Source organism: Rana temporaria, chromosome 1, assembly GCF_905171775.1.
Source record: "Rana temporaria chromosome 1, aRanTem1.1, whole genome shotgun sequence".
NCBI classification, from domain to species: domain Eukaryota; kingdom Metazoa; phylum Chordata; class Amphibia; order Anura; family Ranidae; genus Rana; species Rana temporaria.
In genome coordinates, this window is record NC_053489.1 from 374,254,325 (window position 1) to 374,277,677 (window position 23,353).

The 23,353-nt window shown below is 47.3% G+C and overlaps 1 protein-coding gene across 1 annotated transcript in view; it reads left to right on the forward strand.

The window, feature by feature from the left end:
• Window positions 1–23,353, forward strand: part of LOC120928674 (cactin-like) — a 362,945-nt gene that overhangs the window by 338,124 nt on the left and 1,468 nt on the right. The gene's annotated exons all lie outside the window — the stretch shown is intronic.

The window sequence follows — 23,353 nt, forward strand, 5'->3', positions numbered from 1 at the left end:
TGCTGTCCATTTTTTCGGCGGAGCGGGTCCGTTAACCCCATCGCAAGGCTCTGGCGTCAGAGGAGGGCCTCAGACGCGTCCTGCATTCAGGAAGTGACAGCGCTTCCGGGTCGGCGCAGCGTCATTTCCGGCGCAGGCGCAGAGGGAGGAGACAGGGTCACCTGGTGTCTTAAAGGGGACTTCCGGTTCCGGGTCAGCGTGGCGGCGTTTTTGAATCCTGGAACCGTGTCCTCATTCATCTGCACGCTGCTGCAATACTCTGCAATTGAGGATGATACTGCAGCGAAGGGGACAAGCCAAGGCACCAGCAAGGCTAAGGTAAGGGAGTGTCCTGCACTACCTTAGCTATCTCTCTCTTAGGGGGGTTACTTCACCCATCTCCCCCTTTTTTTCCCCCACTCTCCACCTCCCTGTCTGGTCTGTCTTTACCTAGATAGAGTGCTATGGTGGTGATGGTTTTGGCTTGTAGGGCACAGGGGATTTCTGCTGAGTTTCCTTAGTGCACCTGGGTGTCAGTTGTTGCTGTTATTCTAAATTTTGAGCGTGCATACTTTGTCTTGTCTATTTGTACAGGGAAAAGGCTCTACTCAGATTGTGAAGAAGAGATGCCCTGTTTGCAAAGAGAAGCTCAGTGATTCTTGGAGTAAAACTCTTTGCGCAGACTGTACTAAAGATGTGCTGAATGAGACTCCTTCCGTTAGTAGGGACTTAATATCCACCCTTAAGGAGGAACTCCGTAGCACATTTCAGGCTTTCAGGTCAAACCTGGATCAGGCCAGACCTGTGGAGGCGGGAGTTTCCCAAGACCCTTCACGGGGTGAAAAGCTTACCCTCTTTAATCCAATAAACCAGGACGATTCTCAGGAATTTCCGTTAGATTCCGATTCTGAGAATGAGGATGAGGCAGAGCCTGCTTCAAAATACAAGTTGTCTCTTGAAGAAATTGCAGGCCTGTTAAAAGTGATCCATGCAACGCTGGGGATAGAGGAAGAAAAGAAAGAGCTTTCCCTACATGACCGAATGTATGCAGGGTTAGGGGATTCCAAAGGTCGGGTGTTCCCTGTACATTCATTAATCACTGAGATGATTAAGAAGGAGTGGGTGGAACCAGAGAAGAAACCATTTTTTTCTGGGAATCGTAAAAAGAGGTTCCCTTTTGAAGAAAATCCGGAAGCCATCTGGAATAAAGTCCCAAAGTTGGACGCTGCATTTTCTCAGGTTTCAAAATCTACGGACTTGGCCTTTGAAGACATGGGCTTACTAAAAGAGCCCATGGACAAAAGAATAGAGCTGCTGCTTAAAAGAACCTGGCAATCTGTGATGAACAATCTTAAACCAGCTATGGCATCAACTTGTGTCGCCAGAAATCTGGAACATTGGTTAGGCCAGTTAAAAACACACATTTCAGCAGATTCCCCAAAACAGGAGATCTTAGACTCCTTTAATACTCTTTCTGCAGCCGTATCATACATTGCTGATGCTTCAGCGGAGTCTATCCGTATGACAGCAAGGTCAGCAACTTTGACCAATTCGGCCAGGAGAGCCTTATGGCTTAAGACCTGGCCGGGAGATGCGGCCTCAAAAAATAGGTTATGTGGTTTACCCTTTTCTGGGGATCTGCTGTTTGGCCCAGAATTGGAATCAATCCTTGACCGAACGGCGGATAAAAAGAAGTCCTTTCCGATTAAGGCTAAAAAGGCGCCTGTCCGCAAACGTTTTTTTCGTCTGCAAAGGCAGCAGGAGGAAAGGACTCAGTTCAAGAGGAAGCAGTGGCCGACGCAAAAAGGTCGCGGTAGGGGTGGAGTGCTCCTCCGTCCTCCTTCAGCCCCCGAAAAACCGCAATGACTCTCCGCTTCAGGTAGGGGGAAGACTCCAAGAGTTTGTCCCTCAGTGGAGAGGCAGTACTTCAAACCTATTTATTTTAAACCTCCTTCAAAAAGGTTACGATATAGAATTCAGGGAAGAACCCCCGAGGAAATTTCTGGCAACGAATGTTCCAAAGGATCCCGCCAAGGCTCTTGCTATGAAGTCCCTAATTCAGGAACTGATAGACCAAAGAGTAATTGTGCCGGTTCCAAAAGCGGAATTTTTTCAGGGGTTCTATTCTCATGTTTTTCTGGTAAGAAAACCATCAGGAAAGTACCGCCTTATCTTAAACCTAAAGGAACTAAACCTGTCAGTGTTGTACAGAAAATTTTGCATGGATTCCATCTTTTCCGTAAGAAACCTCCTAAGTCAGGGTTGCTTCATGGCAACAATAGACTTACGAGATGCCTACTTACACATTCCCATTGCGGCCAGCTCCCAAAAGTTTTTGAGATTGGCCCTGAGGGAAGGAAAAAAAGTAGTTCACCTACAGTTCAGGGCTCTTCCCTTTGGCCTGTCGTCATCCCCAAGGGTATTTACAAAAGTGATGGCAGAAGCGCTGGCACCTCTTCGTCTAGAGGGGATCTCTGTGGTCCCTTATCTAGACGACCTGCTGTTTTTTGCCCAGTCCAGGGAGGGTCTCCAAAGAGATCTAGACAGGGCCCGGTCTCACTTGGAAGCCATAGGGTGGATCCTGAATCTCCAAAAATCGAGCCTGGTTCCTTCTCAACAGGTTCTATTTTTAGGCTTCCAGATAGATTCTGTGGAGCAGAAGGTTTTCCTCCCAGAAGAAAAGCAGAGAAAGGTGATGGAGATGGTTTCTCTTCTACAGGGCAGTCAGGAGATTTCCATCAGGAGGATTATGTCAGTTCTGGGAACCCTGACTTCCTCTATACCCGCAGTGCCCTGGGCCAGGACCCACTTCAGGCCGCTTCAGGATTTTTTGTTAAAGGTCTGGGACCGCGATCAGACGTCCCTAGACTTACTGGTCAAAATTCCCACCAAGGTGAAAAGGAGTCTCTGGTGGTGGAGAGATCAGGGAAGACTGTCGGTGGGTCTGTTGTGGTCCTTCCCATCCCAAGTAAGGATAACGACAGACGCCAGCTCCTGGGGGTGGGGGGCCCACATGAACAGTCGTTGGACTCAGGGGTCATGGTCCGCAGGAGAGGCGAGGAATTCCTCAAATTGGAGGGAATTAAAGGCGTGTAATGTTTGGGGGACCAGCTTGATCGCAGGACACAGGCTTCTTAAATCAAAACTGAGGTTTATTAAACTTAAATGGCTTAGCAGCAGCAAAAACAAAAGAAATAACAGTCTCACCGACTTGTACAGCTCAGAACTGCTATCGCAGTTAAACAGTCCTTCCAGGTAAGTCCTTCAGTAGCAGGTTTTTAGGCAGGACACTGCCAAGTCCTTTCACAGCTTTTCATAGCTTTTCATAGCTTCCACAGCTTTCCTTGTCCACCATTCACCATGAATTGGACTCTCCTACACTCCTTCCCCCTCACCTGCACTTCCTGTCTGCTTTAAACTACTTCCTTACACAGGTGCGTTAACCCTTTCCATTCCCTTAAAGGCACCACAGTCCAAACAGAGGGGAAATATAACGTCCTTCCAGGACCCAGCCATGGCGTCCTGTACATATCCCCCCCCTGTGCCCCAACGCCAAGGAGGTGGAGGCAACAGTGGAGCTCAAACAATGGACTCGGGAGAGGGCATCTGCATTTTGATGCAGTCTCCCGGGCCTATGCTCCACTACAAACTTAAATTCTTGGAGCGCCAGGAACCAACGTGTAATCCTGGCATTAGTCCCTTTACCCTGCCTCATCCATGTTAAAGGGGCATGATCAGAAATGAGCCTAAATTTCCTCCCCAAGAGGTAATACCTGAGGGAATCCAGAGCCCACTTAATGGCCAGACACTCTCTTTCAATAATAGCGTAGTTTTTCTCCGCTGGTGTCAACTTTCTACTGAGGAAGACTACTGGGTGTTCCTCACCACAAACAACCTGTGGACAACACAGCTCCCAATCCTACATCGGAAGCATCAGTTGCACAACAAACTCTTCTGAAAAATTGGGCGCTATCAAGACAGGGTGTTGGCACAGTGCTGACTTGAGCACCAAAAAAGCCTTCTCAGCGTCTGCATTCCACTCCACCATGACCGATTTCCGACCCTTAGTCAGATCGGTCAATGGAGCCGCCAATGTGGCAAAGTTGGGTACGAACCTCCTGTAGTATCCCACCATGCCCAGGAATGCACGTACCTGCTTTTTTGTGAGGGGGCGGGGCCAACTCTTTATAGCCTCTACCTTGCTGACCTGAGGTTTCACCACCCCTCTACCCACAATATAGCCCAGGTATTTCACCTCCTCCATTCCCAAAGCACATTTTTCAGGGTTTATTGTAAACCCCTCTTTCCAGAGAGAGTCCAGTACTGCCTGAACTTTGGGCAAGTGTGACTCCCAGTCTCTGCTAAAAATGACTATGTCGTCCAAGTACACTGAGGCATACTCCCGATGAGGTCGTAAAATCCTATCCATTGCTCGCTGGAACGTGGCTGGAGCAGTTTGCAGTCCAAAAGGCATTCTTTTGTACTGAAAACTCCCCTCTGGAGTAGAAAAAGCAGTTTTCTTTTAGCAGCCTTAGTTAATGGGATTTGCCAATACCCTTGGTAAGGTCTAATGTTGTGATATACCTAGCTGGACCTAGTCTCTCAATAAGTTCATCTACCCGGGGCATGGGGTAGGCATCAACCGTGAAACTTCATTAAGCTTCCGGAAATCATTGCAGAATCGCAGAGTCCCGTTGGGCTTTGGTACCAACACAATCGGGCTCGACCACTCACTCTGCGATTCCTCAATGATCTCCAGGTCCAGCATCTTCTTTACTTCCTCTGAAACGGCCTTCCTTTGAGCCTCTGGATGCGGTAGGGCCTGACAAAAACTTTGACTCCAGGTTCCGTGATAATATCAGTGCTCTATGATACTAGTTAGCCCCGGCAAGTCTGAAAACTTCTCTTTATTTCTCTGCAAGAACTCCTTTGCCTGCTGACTTTGGTATTTAGATAGGGTATTTGCTACTTGGACACTCTCCACCCCAACCTGTGGCTCAAGCCTTGCACTAGCCAGGGAGGTCACCGGTTCCCTGTCTGTCCAGGGCTTTAACAAGTTGACATGATATATTTGATACGGTTTCCTCTTGCCTGGCTGGTGGACTCTATAATTGACCTCTCCCACTTTTTCCACAACTTCAAAGGGTCCTTGCCACCTGGCTAAGAACTTACTTTCCACAGTGGGAATTAGCACCGCTACTCGATCCCCCACTTGGAAGTGCCTTATTTTAGCAGCCCTGTTATAGACCCGTCGTTGAGCCTCCTGGGCTTTTTGCAAATGCTCTTTGACTAGCGGCATCACGGTTTGGATCCTTTCCTGCATTTGGGAGACATATTCCAGGACACTCTTATGCTGAACAGGTTCACTTTCCCACTCCTCTTTAACCACGTCAAGAAGTCCGCGAGGTCTCCGCCCATATACCAACTCAAAGGGCGAAAAACCCGTGGAGGCCTGGGGCACTTCCCGGATAGCAAACAGGAGAGCTGGTAACAGGCAGTCCCAATCTTTCCCATCCCTTTGTACCACTTTCTTGAGCATAGATTTAAGGGTCTTATTAAAGCGTTCCACCAACCCGTCCGTTTGGGGATGGTAGACCGATGTGCGTAGTTGTTTAATCCGGAACAGCTTACACACATCGGCCATAACCCTTGACATAAACGGGGTACCCTGGTCTGTGAGTATTTCCTTGGGGAAACCAGTCCGTGTAAACATCTGGAATAATTCCCGGGCAATGGCCTTTGAGGAGGTATTCCGCAGGGGTAGCGCCTCAGGATATCGGGTGGCATAGTCAAGAATCACCAATATGTAGGAGTGACCTCGAGCTGACTTTACCAAGGGACCCACTATATCCATGGCTATCCTCTCGAATGGGACCTCAATTATGGGCAGAGGGACCAAAGGGCTCCGAAAATGAGTCACCGGAGCGGTCAACTGACAGGTCGGACAAGAGGTACAGTATCTCTTTACCTCTGCTTTCAGACCTGGCCAGTAAAACCGGTCAGTGATCCGTGCCTCCGTTTTTTTCAACTCCCAGGTGTCCCCCTAACACATCGTTATGGGCCAGGTCCAGAACCTTTCGTCTATATTGTTGGGGTACCAACAATTGCTCTACCACATTTCTCTCTCCTTGGTAACCCGATACAGCAACTCATTATATATTGCAAAGTGTGGCCACCTCTCATTCGCACCTGGCTCTTGGGGAACCCCATTTACTACTACCACTTGTTCCCGTGCATGGGCCAAAGTGGGGTCCTGCATCTGAGCAGTCCCAAATGCCCCATGGGGAACACCCAAATCCGGCAGCGCAGGGGTAGAGGGCCACTTCCTCATCCTCTTCCCCAGCATTACCTGAAGTGGGAAAGGCTCCTCCCCTTAGTGTTTTGGTAGGTCTGTGGACCACATATCTTGACATCCTCAATAGTATCAACACTACTTTCATCACCATTAACCCAATCACTAGCATTTTCCCCATCTGGGTCCACATTAACGTTTGGCAGTTCAGGGTTATCCCTCTCAGCAGCAGGAACAGGGGGGCTAGTTTCTCCCCAGTCTCTGAACTGTTTCTCCTTGTTCCCACAGTTTGTAAACAATGGACAGTCTCGTCCTATTATAACATCATGCACCAAGTTCTTTATCACCCCCACCTCTTGAGTAACAGTGCCACATGCTGAGGAGATAGACAACGTGATGAGCGGGTACTCTCTAGTGTCCCCGTGAATGCATACCACCCGTAAAGTTTTTCTTACCGGACCGATCTTCCCAATCACTCTAGGATGAACCAGGGTTACCATGCTTCCAGAGTCCAACAAAGCCCGGCAGGGAGGTGGTTCACTTGGACTTCACACTCAAACTTTTCCTCATCCAGGTCGAGGTGTGTGTGCACACTTTGTGGGCACAAAAAGACCCCCTCCGAAGAACCCCGCATTCCATGGCTCCTCTGCAGTGGGCAGTGTGCCCGGGTATGACCCCAGGAATGACATCGCCAACATTGTACATCCCCTCCTCTCCGAACAGGAACAGAACGCTGCGAAGGTACCGGGAGTGTCTCTTGGGCCTTCCGGGTGTTTGTCCCAGGGCTCCTTGGAACATCCTTTCGAAGGGCAGCAGTTTGGTCGAACAGGCCGTGGCAGACTAGGCCCTATGCGCTTGGTAGGTCCGAGCAGGTCCTCCACCACTGTATATCGTTCCAACCATCTCAACAAGGAGGTTTGCTGTTTAGGGGGTCTCCATGGCTGACCCACCGTTGGAGGTCATCTGGCAGGGACCTCAGGTATCGGTCCAGCACGACCCGCTCCACAATTTGGGGGCCAGACAACACCTCAGGCTGCAGCCATTTTTTTACTAGTTGCACCAGGTCATGCATTTGAGACCGGGGTGGCCGATCTGGACGATATTTCCATTGGTGTACACGTTGGGCCCGAACGGCCGTAGTCACCCCCAGACAAGCCAGAATTTCTGCCTTTAGCTTTTGATAGTCTTTAGCATCATCTGGTGGCAGGTCAAAGTAGGCTTTTTGAGGATCTCCAGTGAGAAAAGGAGCAATGAGGCCGGCCCATTGGTCCTGAGACCATCCTTCTCTCTCTCGCTGTCCTCTCAACGTAGCAAGAAATGCCTCTACATCATCGCTCAGGGACAACTTCTGTAGAAAATGGCTTGCCCTCACAGTCACCTGGTTGCCAGGGGCAACAGCCGCTGGCTCCTGAACCTGAGACAGCTGTTGCACCGCTTCCTTTAAGGCAGTCACCTGAGCCTGCATAACCCCTTGCTGGGCTGCTTGCTGGGCTGCTAACTGGGCCACCAACAGGCGAGTATTTTCTTGCTGCAGAGCCAGCGCCTCTTTGTGGTAAGTTTGCGCTTGTATGTTAGCCAGGGTCAGCTGTTTAATTGGCTCCTCCATTGCTTCAACTTTCAATGTTTGTGCAGCTTTAACCCAGGACATAAATTCAATGTACTGTCCCTTTAAATGTTAGTTCAATATAAAGTCCAATGCAACAGAAAAAAAAACGTTTTTTTTTTTTCCTCTTCTTATGCCTGTTATTCAGTCCTGCCCGCATTCTCCACCAGTGTAATGTTTGGGGGACCAGCTTGATCGCAGGACACAGGCTTCTTAAATCAAAACTGAGGTTTATTAAACTTAAATGGCTTAGCAGCAGCAAAAACAAAAGAAATAACAGTCTCACCGACTTGTACAGCTCAGAACTGCTATCGCAGTTAAACAGTCCTTCCAGGTAAGTCCTTCAGTAGCAGGTTTTTAGGCAGGACACTGCCAAGTCCTTTCACAGCTTTTCATAGCTTTTCATAGCTTCCACAGCTTTCCTTGTCCACCATTCACCATGAATTGGACTCTCCTACACTCCTTCCCCCTCACCTGCACTTCCTGTCTGCTTTAAACTACTTCCTTACACAGGTGCGTTAACCCTTTCCATTCCCTTAAAGGCACCACAGTCCAAACAGAGGGGAAATATAACGTCCTTCCAGGACCCAGCCATGGCGTCCTGTACAGGCGGTAGAGTTGGCTTTACTGGCCTTCGCTTCAGAAGTAGAAGGACAACATTTACAGGTCCTATCGGACAATGCCACAACAGTGGCCTATGTCAACAGACAAGGGGGCACCAGAAGCAAGGGGCTTCAGGTCTTAGCCGGAAAGATCCTAAAGTGGGCAGAGTCCCATACTCTATCCTTGTCCGCGGTCCATCTAAAGGGGACCCTGAATTGCGTGGCAGACTTCTTGAGCAGAAATTTAATTCGGGAAGCGGACTGGCAGTTGAACCCGGAAGTGTTCAATCTGATAACAGAAAAGTGGGGACAGCCAGCGATAGATTTGTTTGCGAATCAAGAGAATGCACAGATCTCTCAGTTCTTCTCCTTAGACAGGAGCAAGTCAGCTGCGGGGGATGGGACGCCCTAGCACACAGCTGGAATTTCCATCTTTGTTATGCTTTTCCCCCTTTCCAGCTCATTCCACAGGTCATAGCAAAAATACAGAGGGAAAATACTACAGTAATTCTGATCACCCCATTTTGGCCCAAAAGGCCTTGGTTTTCTGCCCTTCTACTGATGCAAATCAGACCGTTCTGGCATCTACCTCTGAGACACAACCTGCTTTTACAAGGTACTCTATTTCACCGAGACATAAAAAAACTAAGTCTTACGGCTTGGCTTCTGAGGAGCAACTTCTCAGGAGAAAAGGGTTTTCGGCCAGATTAACAGCAACTCTCCTGTCGAGTAGGAAGCAGGTCACGAGGGCTATCTATTTCAAGGTCTGGAAGACTTTCAATACATGGTGCTCTGCATCAGGCAGATTTGAAGAAGAAACTTCCTCTATCTTGGAATTTCTTCAGGAAGGAGCCGACAAAGGGTTAGCGGTTAGCACCCTGAAGGTTCAAGTAGCCGCGCTTGGGGTATTCCTAGAAAGATCTGTTTCAGCAGATCCCTTAGTAATAAGGTTCTTTAAAGCCCTTGTTAGGTCCAGACCGATAGTGGTAAAGGATTGTCCCTCATGGGATTTGCCAGTAGTCTTACAGGCCATGACCAAGGAACCTTTTGAACCTTTGAATATAGCGTCTCTTAAGTTATTAACATTAAAAACGTTTTTTTCAGTGGCTATTACTACAGCTCGTAGGATCAGCGAGCTGCAAGCCTTGTCCGTCAGAGAACCTTTTTGTTTAATTTTTTCGGACAGAATTGTGTTAAAACCAGACCCAAGTTTTTTACCGAAAGTTGCTTCGTTCAAAAATCGGTCTCGGGAAATTATACTGCCTTCATTTTGCTCTAATCCAAAAGGAAGAAAGGAAGAAGAATTCCATACCTTGGATGTCAAGAGAGCTGTTTTATGTTACTTGGAAACCACAAAAGCGTATAGACGTTCAGATGCTTTGTTTATTTTATTTTCTGGTGATAAAAAAGGAAAGCAAGCGTCAAAAGGAACCATTGCCAGATGGCTCAAGATGGCCATCTCAAATGCTTATTCAATCTCAGGTCAAGAATGTCCGGAGAATCTTAGGGCTCACTCTATTAGAGCAGCTGCAGTAAGTTGGGCAGAAAGAGCTGGTGCCACCCCCGAACAGATCTGCAGAGCAGCTACCTGGTCAAACTTGTCTTCCTTTGCCCGTCATTACAGACTTGATCTAATGACGGCAGATGATCAGGCGTTCGGGAGAAAAGTCTTACAGGCTGTGGTCCCACCCTAAGGGGGTAAGTCTCGACTGTCCTCTCAGGTGCTGTCCTGAAAGCCGTTTTGGGAAAATGCAAGTTAGGCTTACCGGTAACTTGTTTTCCAGTAGGCTTTCAGGACAGCAACAACCCGCCCTTGGTTTTTTTCATTATAAAGATACTGCTGTAATACTATGTAATAACTGTCACTTATGTGTTGCAGCCGGGGCTGGAGGTCTCTACAAACAACTGGGGAGTGGAAGGGGAGGCCTCCCTTTAAAGTCTTGATTGGAGGAGGTGTTTCCTTTGGAGGAGGAGCCATGATATCTCTCAGGTGCTGTCCTGAAAGCCTACTGGAAAACAAGTTACCGGTAAGCCTAACTTGCATTTTCCTGGCAAGGGAAATCCGGTTTTTCCACTGCCTGTATATTGGATTTTTTGCACAAAGGAGTAGAGAAAAGACTATCTGTCAGCACCCTTAGAGTTCAGGTTGCAGCCCTGTCTGTGTTTTCAGCCAAGAGACTAGAGGAAGATCCTTTAGTCAGGAGGTTCCTTTCAGTCAGATCTAGACATGCTCCTCCTTGGGATCTGTCATTAGTCTTAAATGCTCTAACAAGGGCTCCTTTTTGAGCCTTTGCATGAGGCTTCCCTGAAATTAATTTCCTTGAAGATTTCATACCTTTTAGCTATTACGTCAGGGAGAAGGATTTCTAAACTACAGTCCCTGTAAAGACTGTAAAGACCCCTTCTTGAGGATTCTAGAGGACAGAGTAGTGATTGGGCCTGATTCTTTTCTATTTGCCCAAAGTATCTTTAACCAGTTCCCGACCCGCTCATGTACATATACGTCAGCAGAATGGCACGGACAGGCACATCAACGTACCTGTACGTGCCCTGCTTGACGGGGGTCGGGGGTCCGATCGGGACCCCCCCCCGGTACATGGCGCGGTCGTAATCTTCAGGAGCGATCCGGGATGCGGGGGCGGCAGTTCGCTTTTGTCCGCCCCCTCCGGATCGCTCCCCAGCCAATCAGGTTCCTCCCCCGCCCTCCTCTGCCTGCATTGTAAACACAGGCAGAGGAGGAAGTGATGTCACCGCTCCTCCCGCCGGTATTTTCGTCCGGCGGAGGAGCGGAGACATCACACAGTGAGTACACAAGCACTACACTGACACACAGACACATAGGCTTACGATCCCCCCCCCGGTCACCCCCCGATCGCCCCCACCAGCCCCCCCCTGTCACACCGTCACTAAATTGCAGTGATCATTTACTGATCACTGCATTTAGTTTCAGTGTGACAGGCAGTTAGTGTCAGGCAGTTAGTGTTAGGTCCAGGATAGCCCCCCCCCCCCAATAAAGGTTTTAACCCCTTGATCACCCCCTAGTTAACCCTTTCACCCCCCTTTTTCCAGCGTCACTAAGCGATCGTTTTTCTGATCGCTGTATTAGTGTCGCTCGTGGCCACTAGGTAGCTAGTTTTTTTTTAGGTTCGCCGCCATGTTTTTTATAGCGTTAGAAAATTTATGGGGGTACCTAACGCTATAAAAACATGGCGGCGAACCTCAAAAAAAACTAGCTACCTAGCGGCACGAGCGACACTAATAAAGCGATCAGAAAAACGATCGCTTAGTGACGCTGGCAAAAGGGGGGTGAAAGGGTTAACTAGGGGGTGATCAAGGGGTTAAAACTTTATTGGGGGGGGGTAGGGGCTACACTGGACCTAAACTTTTAACACCCTTGATCACCCCCTAGTTAACCCTTTCACCCCCCTTTTGCCAGCGTCACTAAGCGATCGTTTTTCTGATCGCTGTACTAGTGTCGCTCGTGCCACTAGGTAGCTAGTTTTTTTGAGGTTCGCCGCCATGTTTTTATAGCGTTAGAAAATTTATGGGGTACCTAACGCTATAAAAACATGGCGGCGAACCTCAAAAAAAACTAGCTACCTAGCGGCACGAGCGACACTAATACAGCGATCAGAAAAACGATCGCTTAGTGACGCTGGCAAAAGGGGGGTGAAAGGTTTTAACCCCTTGATCACCCCCTAGTTAACCCTTTCACCCCCCCCTTTTGCCAGCGTCACTAAGCGATCGTTTTTCTGATCGCTGTATTAGTGTCGCTCCGTGCCGCTAGGTAGCTAGTTATTTTTTGAGGTTCGCCCGCCAGGTTTTATAGCGTTAGGTACCCCCATACATTTTCTAATAAAGGTTTTAACCCCTGATTGCCCCTAGAGTTAACCCTTTCACCCCCCTATTGCCAGCGTCACTAAGCGATCGTTTTTCTGATCGCTGTATTAGTGCCGCTGGTGCCGCTAGGTAGCTAGTTATTTTTTGAGGTTCGCCCGCCAGGTTTTTATAGCGTTAGGTACACCCATACATTTTCTAATAAAGTTTTTAACCCCTGATTGCCCCTAGAGTTAACTCTTTCACCCCCTACTGCCAGCGTCACTAAGCGATCGTTTTTTCTGATCGCTGTATTAGTGTCGCTGGTGCCGCTAGGTAGCTAGTTATTTTTTGAGGTTCGCCCGCCAGGTTTTTATAGCGTTAGGTACCCCCATACATTTTCTAATAAAGGTTTTAACCCCTGATTGCCCCTAGAGTTAACCCTTTTACCCCCTATTACCAGCGTCACTAAGCAATCATTTTTCTGATCGCTGTATTAGTGCCGCTAGGTAGCTAGTTATTTTTTGAGGTTCGCCCGCTAGGTTTTTATAGCGTTAGGTACCCCCATACATTTTCTAATAAAGGTTTTAACCCCTGATTGCCCCTAGAGTTAACCCTTTCACCCCCCTATTGCCAGTATCACTAAGCGATCATTTTTTCTGATCGCTGTATTAGTGTCGCTGGTGCCGCTAGGTAGCTAGTTAGTGCCAGTAACGCTTACACCCCACGCGCAAAACATACTCCCCCCATATGTGGAATTACAACCCCAAAATACATTCTGCTGCTTCTCCTGAGTACGGGGCTACCACATGTGTGAGACTTTTTGGGAGCCTAGCCGCGTACGGGACCCCCAAAAAACAATCACCGCCTTCAGGCTTTCTAAGGGTGTAAATTTTTGATTTCACTTCCTCACTACCTATCACAGTTTCGAAGGCCATAAAATGCCAAAATAGCACAAAAACCCCCAAATGACCCCATTTTGGAAGTAGACACCCCAAGCTATTTTCTGAGAGGGATGTCCAGAGTCCATGGAATATTTTATATTTTTGACACAAGTTGCGGAATATGATAAACTGATTTTTTTTTTGCACAAAGTTGTCACTAAATGATTATGTTCTCACACATGCCATGGTTATATGTGGAATTGCACCCCAAAATACATTCTGCTGCTTCTCCTAGTACGGGGATACCACATGTTGGGGACTTTTTGGGAGCCTAGCCACGTACGGGGCCCCGAAAACCAATCACCATCTTCAAGATTTCTAAGGGAATACATTTTTGATTTCACTCCTCACTACCTATCATAGTTTTGAAGGCCATAAAATGCCAAGATGGCACACAACCCCCCCAAATGACCCAATTTTGTAAAGAAGACACCCCAAGCTATTTGCTGAGAGGCATGTTAAGTCCATGGAATATTACATTTTTTTGCCCCAAGTGATTGAATATTGACCAAAAAAATAAAAAAATTACAAAACGTTGTCACTAAATGATATATTTCTCACACATGCCATGGTTATATGTGGAATTGCACCCCAAAATACATTCTGCTGCTTCTCCTGAGTACGGAGATACCACATGTGTGGGACTTTTTGGGAGCCTAGCCAAGTACGGGACCCCGAAAACCAATCACCGCCTTCAAGATTTGTGTGAGTGAAATCAAAAATTTATGTCCTTAGAAATCTTGAAGGTGGTGATTGGTTTTCGGAGTCCCGTACGCGGCTAAGCTCCCAAAAAGTCCCACACATGTGGTATCCCCGTACTCAGGAGAAGCAGCAGAATGTATTTTGGGGTGCAATACCACATATAACCATGGCATGTGTGAGAAATATATCATTTAGTGACAACGTTTTGTAATTTATTTTTTATTTATTTTTTTGGTCAATATTCAATCACTTGGGGCAAAAAAAATGTAATATTCCATGGACTCAACATGCCTCTCAGCAAATAGCTTGGGGTGTCTTCTTTCCAAAATGGGGTCATTTGGGGGGGTTGTGTGCCATCTTGGCATTGTATGGCCTTCAAAACTATGATAGGTAGTGAGGAGTGAAATCAAAAATTTATGCCCTTAGAAATCTTGAAGGTGGTGATTGGTTTTCGGGGTCCCGTACGCGGCTAGGCTCCCAAAAAGTCCCACACATGTGGTATCCCTGTACTCAGGAGAAGCAGCAGAATGTATTTTGGGGTGCAATTCCACATATAACCATGGCATGTGTGAGAAATATATCATTTAGTGACAACTTTGTGCAAAAAAAAAATCAGTTTGTCATATTCCCGCAACTTGTGTCAAAATATAAAATATTCCATGGACTCGACATGCCTCTCAGCAAATAGCTTGGGGTGTCTACTTTCCAAAATGGGGTCATTTGGGGGGGTTTTGTGCTATTTTGGCATTTTATGGCCTTCGAAACTGTGATAGGTAGTGAGGAGTGAAATCAAAAATTTGCGCCCTTAGAAATGCTGAAGGCGGTGCTTGGTTTTCGGGGTCCCGTACGTGGCTAGGCTCCCAAAAAGTCCCACACATGTGGTATCCCCGTACTCAGAAGAAGCAGCAGAATGTATTTTGGGGTGCAATTCCACATATAACCATGGCATGTGTGAGCAATATATCATTTAGTGACAACTTTTTGTAATTTTTTTTTTTATTTTTATTTTTTTGTCATTATTCAATCACTTGGGACAAAAAAAAAAATATTCAATGGACTCAACATGCCTCTCAGCAGTTTCCCTGGGGTGTCTACTTTCCAAAATGGGGTCATTTGGGGGGGGTTTTGTACTGCCTTGCCATTTTAGCACCTCAAGAAATGAGATAGGCAGTCATAAAATAAAAGTTGTGTAAATTCCAGAAAATGTACCCTAGTTTGTAGACGCTATAATTTTTGCGAAAAACAATAAATATACGCTTATTGCGATTTTTTTTACAAAAGACATGTTGCTGAATACATTTTGGCCTAAATGTTTGACTAAAATTTAGTTTATTCGATATTTTTTACTTTTTGTTATAAGAAAAATCATTTTTCTTTATCGTACATCACGGGACACAGAGCGGCATTCATTACTATATGGGTTATATGGAGTACCTTCAGGTGTAGACACTGGCAATCTCAAACAGGAAATGCCCCTCCCTATATAACCCCCTCCCATAGGAGGAGTACCTCAGTTTTTCCGCCAGTGTCTTAGGTGTTAGTCATGGTTTAGCTTGCCTCCACATCCTTGGGATTAGGTGAGCTAACCGGTTCTGTCCAAAAAAGCCTCAGCGCTAAAGTGGTCAGTAACCGGACCCCAAACCCTTGGGGTATAGCCCATAATGCTTTTCTTTTTAGAGAGCTGGACCCTGGGCCCAGAACTTAGAAACCTTTGGGTGCCTAATGTTTCTGTTGCCAGAGTGCTATATGGGCCCAGGACAGTGGATCCTTCATAGGAACCCAGGGCCTGAAGGTCTAGACATCCCCACCGAGATGGGGGAAGATTGGGCCTCTTGCTTGGCAAAGTCCTGCGGCATGGAGCAGGTAAGTGAGGGGAAAACTTGCGGAACTTGGTTCTTAGCAGGTTTTTTCTGGGGGGTCACAGGGGACATGCCTAAAGTTATGCACTGCATCTGGCAAACTAGTCACATATCATAAAGATAGGATGGCTCTATATGTATTATTCCCCATAAGATGTGACCTCCCTTGTAGTGTTGGAAAAGCATTGAGTGGGGCCTGTGTGATATAAAAGTATATGTGTGTGTCAGAGAGCTGTGCTTACCTGCAAGCCTCCAGGCGATGCTCCATTCAGTCTTCCTCCTCACGGCCTGCAAAGCAGGCAAAACGCTGACCTCCTCATGGTTCCAGGCTGCAGGCTGCAGTTTGCTGGAGCAGAGAGGTCCCTTCCTCCCAACCCCACCCCCCCCCCTGTCGGGAGGGGCATTTCCTGTTTGAGATTGCTGGGGGGGAAGGGCGGGTCAGTGGCTTAAGGAAGGGGCGGCCCTTCCTTGTTTGTTCCATATAGCTCATTCAATACTTTGGAACTGAGGAGGAAAGACCAGAACGGCAAGCACGGGGCGCCGAGGACACACAGTGGCCAGAAAGAATATTGCAGTCTTCAGAAAGACTGTTTTCAAGCCTAGGAATAGGCTGTTTCTTTTCCATCTCATAGTTTTTCTTGCAATACTACTCAGGGGGACAGAATGTTTTTTCTTTCCTAGATTTGAAAAAAAAAAAAAAAAAAAAAAAATTTTTTTTTGAAAAAAAAAAAAAAAAAAAAAAGTGTCATCTAGGGGAGAGGAAGCATTTTTTTTTTATCCCCCAAACAGGTGTTTGGGCATTTAACTATTTATAAGTCCCAGGTACCAATAAGTAGCAGGTGTACCTCGGTATTGTACCATGGCATCAAAAAACAAGGGTACAAGAGGTGGGGATTCCCCCAGAGAGTCTGAGGTCTCGGACAAAGCTATGCCGCTGCTTTCCCCACAGGGAGCCTTGGGGCCATCGGGATCTGGGGCTGGAGCTGACGCGGGTCAGTCCAACCCTAAGATGGTCACGGAGGAGGTATTACTCACCTCTTTAAAAGAGATGCAGAAAAGCATGGGTAAAATGATAGCCGCAGCTATGCGGGGCAGTAAGCGGAATAGATCTCCGTCGCCCGAGCGCGGACCCTCAGAAGAGGAGGTCCTTTCCTCAGGGGAATTGGACGACCTCTTGGACAAGGACCAAGTAGGTTCAGGGATCGAGGATCCGGATACAGAGGAGTCTGGGGCAGTCTCCCTGAGGAGAGCTGGAGGGGATTCAAGGATTGTCGGACTTGGTCCATAGGGCATTCAACTTGCCAGTACCAGATCTCCAGGTATCGACGGTTTCAGCTTTTGGGCTCACTGAGGGCGCCTCAAAGCAATGCTGTGTTTCCGATCCATCCTCTATTAGAGGGAGTTTTGTTCCAAGATTGGAACAAGCCAGATAAGATCTTCTTACCACCTAAGAAGTTCTCTGTCCTATATCCTATGGAAGAAAATTTTTCCAAAAGATAGGCTACTCCTGCAGTGGACGCAGCCATCTCATGTGTTAACAAATCGTTAACATGCCCTGTAGAAAACATACAGGTGTTCAAGGATCCCGTTGATAAGCGCTTGGAAGCACTACTTAAGAACTCCTTCACTACTGCAGGGGCAGTAGTACAGCCAGCTGTGGCTGCGATTGGGGTCGCTCAAGCATTATCGGATCAATTTAAGCAGATGCTTAAACTTATTCCTGCCCCAGCAGGCAGAAGAAATTTCGGATGTCCCTAAGGCCATATGTTTTACGGTAGACGCAATCAAGGATTCTATCCAGCAAGCGTCACGTTTATCGTTATCCCCTTATCCATATGAGAAGACTCTTATGGTTAAAAAGCTGGGAGCTGAGCCCCCATGCAAGAAGCTCCTGGTAGGGTTCCCCTTCATGGAGGACGACTCTTCGGAGAAGACCTAGATAAATACATTCAGGACCATTTCAAACGGCAAGAGTACTCTCTTGCAACTAAGAAGAAGGTTCAGGGGCCTGCGTTTAAAACGACAGTATTCCCCTGGGCAGGGGCCCTCTAATGCCAAGCAGTATCGACGGCCTCCTGCAAAAGCAAACTTCGCTTCAACGCAAATCACAAGGACAGGCTGTTAGAGGCAAAAGGCAGTGGTTTCGCAAACCAGCAAAACCAGCCCCAAGCCAACCTTATGAAGGGGCGCCCCCACCCACGAAGGTGGGGGGAAGGCTGCGACTCTTTTCAGAGATTTGGGAAGCCAGCATTCTCCCGACGAGTGGGTACGGTCTTCCGTGGCCACAGGCTACAAATTAATTTCCTAAGGTTTCCCTCCTCCTCATTTCCAGAAGTCGAGGATTCCAAACGATCCGGAAAAGGGAGCCGCATTAAGATCGCATTAGATCATCTACTTTCCCAGGAAGTAATAGTAGAGTACCAGTCCTGGAACAGGGGCTGGTTTCTACTCCAACCTATTCATCATCCCAAAATCCAATGGAGATGTCAGGCCAATTTTGGACCTAAAGATGGTAAATGCATATCTAAAGATCCGCTCATTCGGATGGAATCCGTGCGGTCAGCAGCTGCCACACTCCAGAAGGACGACTTCATGGCGTCCATAGACATAAAGGATGCCTACCTTCATGTTCCAATTTATCAGCCACATCAAAGATATCTACGCTTCATGGTGGCTTCGCGTCACTTCCAATTCGTGGCGCTTCCCTTCGGGTTGGCTACGGCCCCCCGGGTGTTCACGAAGGTCCTAGCTCCGATCCTAGCCAAGCTAAGGATCCAAGGGGTCACGATCCTAGCATACCTGGACGACCTCCTAGTCATAGACCACTCGTCTCCCGGCTTGGAGCGAGCAGTGGCCCTCACGGTCCAATACCTCGAGAGGTTCGGCTGGGTCCTAAATCGAGAAAAGTCAGCTTTCCAGCCCACAAGGCAGTTGGAATATCTCGGCATGAGATTAGACACAGAACAACAAGGAGTGTTCCTACCTCTGAGGAAGGTAAAAGCCATCAAGGAATTAATCCTACTGGTTCTAAGCACTCGCATCCTACAGGCAGCCATCCTGTCAGCATGGAGCAGAAGGCCACAGGCCTTGGATATCCCGTTGCCGCTCTTATCAAGAGTCCGACAAAGTCTGTGTTGGTGGTTAGACCCTCAGAATCTACTGAAGGGGAAGTCTTTCAGCCCAGTGGCTTGGAAGATAGTGACCACAGATGCCAGCCTGACGGGCTGGGGAGCAATTTTGGATGGTTGCACTCGCCAAGGTACTTGGGCAAAGCCAGAGAAGCAGTTGCCCATCAACATCTTGGAGCTCAGAGCTGCTCGACTAGCCCTCAGGGCTTGGACGTCAAAATTGCAGGGGTTCCCGGTGAGAATTCAATCAGACAATGCCACGGCCGTGGCATACATAAATCACCAAGGGGGAACCAGGTGTCAAGCCGCTCAGAGAGAGGTGAGCTTGATTCTCCTATGGGCAGAGGCGCACGTGCCCTGCATAACGGCAATATTCATTCCAGGAGTGGACAACTTTCAGGCGGACTTCTTAAGCCGCCAGACTCTATGGCCGGGGGAATGGTCTCTGCATCCACAAGTCTTTCAAGCACTCTGCCAAAGATGGGGAGTGCCGGACGTGGATATCATGGCATCGAGACTCAACAAGAAACTAGACAGGTTCATATCCCGCTCAAGGGATCCGATGGCCTGCGGAACCGATGCGTTGGTTTGCCCTTGGCATCAGTTCAAACTTCTTTATGCGTTTCCCCCGCTCCAGTTACTACCCCGCCTGCTGCGCAGGATCCGGGTGGAACACATACCAGTCATCCTGGTAGCTCCAGCATGGCCCAGAAGGGCATGGTACTCACTCATCCTAAAGATGGTAGTGGGAGACCCTTGGACTCTTCCTCTACGGCCAGACCTGCTATCGCAAGGTCCGATCCTCCACCCTGCCTTACGGCATCTAAATTTGACGGCCTGGAAGCTGAATCCCTGATTCTCAGGGGTAGAGGTCTGTCTCAGAAAGTAGTCTCTACCCTAATCAGAGCCAGGAAACCGGTCTCTAGGGTGATTTATTACAGGGTCTGGAAGGCCTATGTAGGCTGGTGTGAGTCCAAGCGATGGCTTTCTCGCAAATTTACCATCGATAGAGTATTAAGTTTTCTCCAGCTAGGAGTGGATAAAGGATTGGCATTAAGCACAATCAAAGGACAGATTTCTGCTCTGTCAGTGTGGTTTCAGCGGCCGCTGGCCACCCACTCGCTGGTTAAGACCTTCCTTCAAGGGGTCTTACGTATTAGACCTCCAGTTAAATCCCCGCTTTGTCCTGGGATTTAAATCTTGTTCTGTCAAGTTTACAGAAACAACCGTTTGAGCCGTTGGCTGAAATTCCTTTGGTTCTACTGACACGGAAGTTAGTATTTTTGGTTGCCATAGTTTCCGCAAGAAGAGTTTCGGAGCTAGCGGCCTTATCCTGTAAGGAACCATATCTTGTTTTTCATAAGGACAGGGTCGTTCTCCGCCCTCATCCTTCCTTCCTACCGAAGGTCATATCCAGTTTTCATTTGAACCAGGATTTGGTATTACCATCCTTCTTCCCTAAACCTACTTCCAGAAAGGAAGGGTTGCTGCATACCTTGGATATTGTCAGGGCCATGAAGGCCTATCTTAAAGCTACAAAGAAGATCCGGAAAACAGATGTGCTGTTCATTCTACCGGATGGGCCCAAGAAGGGGCAGGCAGCTGCAAAGTCCACCATTTCTAGGTGGATTAAGCAATTAATCACTCAGGCCTACGGCTTGAAAGGGTTGCCTCCTCCAGTATCATTAAAGGCTCATTCTACTAGAGCCATGGGCGCCTCCTGGGCAGCACACCACCAGATCTCTATGGCTCAAGTTTGCAAGGCGGCAACCTGGTCTTCTGTCCACACGTTACAAAATTCTACAAGTTGGACGTAAGAAGGAATACTGATACTGCCTTCGGGCAGGCAGTGCTGCAGGCTGCAGTTTGAGACCCTCGGATTCCGGGGCTCCTCTTTTTTGAGTTAATTTAAAATTTAAAATATTTTTCTCAACTAAGTTGGATTTATTATGATTTGAGTATATCTCTAAATTAAATCCTTTTGTCTTGGAGATGTTCTCCCTCCCCTCATTGTAAGCATTGCTTTGGGACATCCCATTAGTAATGAATGCCGCTCTGTGTCCCGTGATGTACGATAAAGAAAAAGAGATTTTTAATACAGCTTACCTGTAAAATCTTTTCTTGGAGTACATCACGGGACACAGAGCTCCCACCCCTCTTTTTGAGGACCATTTTGGGAGGCATACTGCTTGCTACAAAACTGAGGTACTCCTCCTAATGGGAGGGGGTTATATAGGGAGGGGCATTTCCTGTTTGAGATTGCCAGTGTCTACACCTGAAGGTACTCCATATAACCCTATAGTAATGAATGCCGCTCTGTGTCCCGTGATGTCTCCAAGAAAAAGATTTTACAGGTAAGCTGTATTAAAAATCTCTTTTTTTTTCAAAATTTTCGGTCTTTTTTCCGTTTATATCGCAAAAAAAAAAAAATCGCATAGGCAATCAAATACCATCAAAAGAAAGCTCTATTTGTGGGAAGAAAAGGAACGCAAATTTCGTTTCGGTACAACATTGCATGACGCGCAATTACCAGTTAAAGCAGCGCAGTGACAAATTGTAAAAACACCTTGGGTCTTTAGACAGCGTATTGGTCCGGGGCTTAAGTGGTTAAACTTTCATAGGTCCCAGGAAGTAGTCCTGTCTAGTTTCTGTGCCTCTCCCAAGAATGTGGAGAATGAAAGATTTGGTCTTTTAGACATAGAGATGTCTTCTGCTTTACCTAGAGAAACCCAGTGGGTTTAGGAGTTCCTCCCAGCTGTTAGTATTGTTCAGTGGCCCCAAGAAGGGGTCCAAAGCGTCTAAAAGCTCTATTGCTAGGTAGATTAGCTATATGTGAAGCATACAAAGTGTCAATTCGTATCCCTCCTTCTAGAATTAGGGCTCATTCAACGAGATCCATGGCTACGTCATGGGCAAAAAAAGCGGGGGCATCATGGGAAGAAATTTCTAAAGCTGCTGTCTGGTCCTCCTCTGATGCGTTTGTCAAACATTATAGAGTTCAGATCCTTTCCAGCCAGGACTTCTCTTTTGGTAGGAAAGTGTTTCAGGCTGTCGTCCCTTCCTAAGGCATAGAATCTTTCTTATCCTCTCAAGTAGCTGTCCTGGAAGGTGAGGAGGGAAAACCCCTGTTAGTCTTACCGGTAACGGTATTTCCAGGAGCCTTCCAGGACAGCGCCTATATTGCCACCCTATTCTACTTTCACCTGGTGGTGTTTTTTTATTTTTTATGTTTCTATGTTTTTTCCTCTGCCGAGTGCTCTTTGGAGGTTTGTTTGATCTTCTAAACAACTGAGGGTCAGAGAAAAGGGAGGGGCCTTTTAAATTTTATCCGATTTGTGTATCCTGTAGAGGGGGAAGCCAATCATCTCTCAAGTAGCTGTCCTGAAAGGTTCCTGGAAATACCGTTACCGGTAAGTCTAACAGGGTTTTTTCCCCTGAAACTTCCCCCTTAAAATTAGGGTGCGTGTTGTACGCCAATAAATACGGTACTTGTAAACTTTTTTACTTTCAATGTAATTGTAAGTCCTTATATTACCTCTAGTCTATAAGCCTCCAGCTTCTCTGGGTTCAGATGCAGATCTTCCCTGCATAGAGCGATTGTAAATGTCTTTTTTTTTTTTTATGAAATGCCAAACATGTCATATTTAAAGAGCGGACCTTTAGTCTATTAAATCTTCTGCCCAAGTTGTATTAACTTTGGATAGTAAAACCTCTTTAATTCTGCCAGTAAATACCTTATACAGCCCACTTCCTCTTGTAATTTGCCTAGGCTAATGTTCATCTTGTGAGAGTTTGCAAGCGGGGGGGGGGGGCAGAAGAGTGGAAGAGGGATAAGTCATAGGAGAGCCAAGTAAAGCTGGATGAGGGCAGAGATCCATGTGTATTGATCGAGAGGTGAAATGTACAGGCAAGCAGTGGTGCGAGTGTGTGTGTGTGTGTGTGTGTGTGTGTGTGTGTCTGTATTTGTGTGTGTGTCTGTGTAAATCCAGGAAGTGAACAGGCAGCAGCTTTAGCTGCCCACAGTTAAAATGGCTTCAGCCAGACTTAGTGAAGGGAGAGTTCTGCAGCATATTTGGTACAGAACCACAGTATATATAAAATATGATTAGTGGTTGGAGGGAAACTTCAGAATGGCTAATATTTTTTTTATTACAAATTATGTGAGCAGACTGCACACACTATTAACTTTGTTTTTGTGTTGAACGGAAAAAAAACTGTCTGCTTCAGTTGGGGCAGCTGTTCCAACTATGCAAAGTTAATATAGCATCGCCCCTTCTGAGCTGTTGTGTTCTGACAAGGGAACTGCCATTGGCTGATTGGGAGTCCTTTAGCTGCTGGTTTTCCAGCATGCTCTCAAGACGTTCAGCCTGTGTATACCGGGCTTTACCTGCTCTGTGCAATGGTTTTGTACAGCGTAGCCCTGATCCT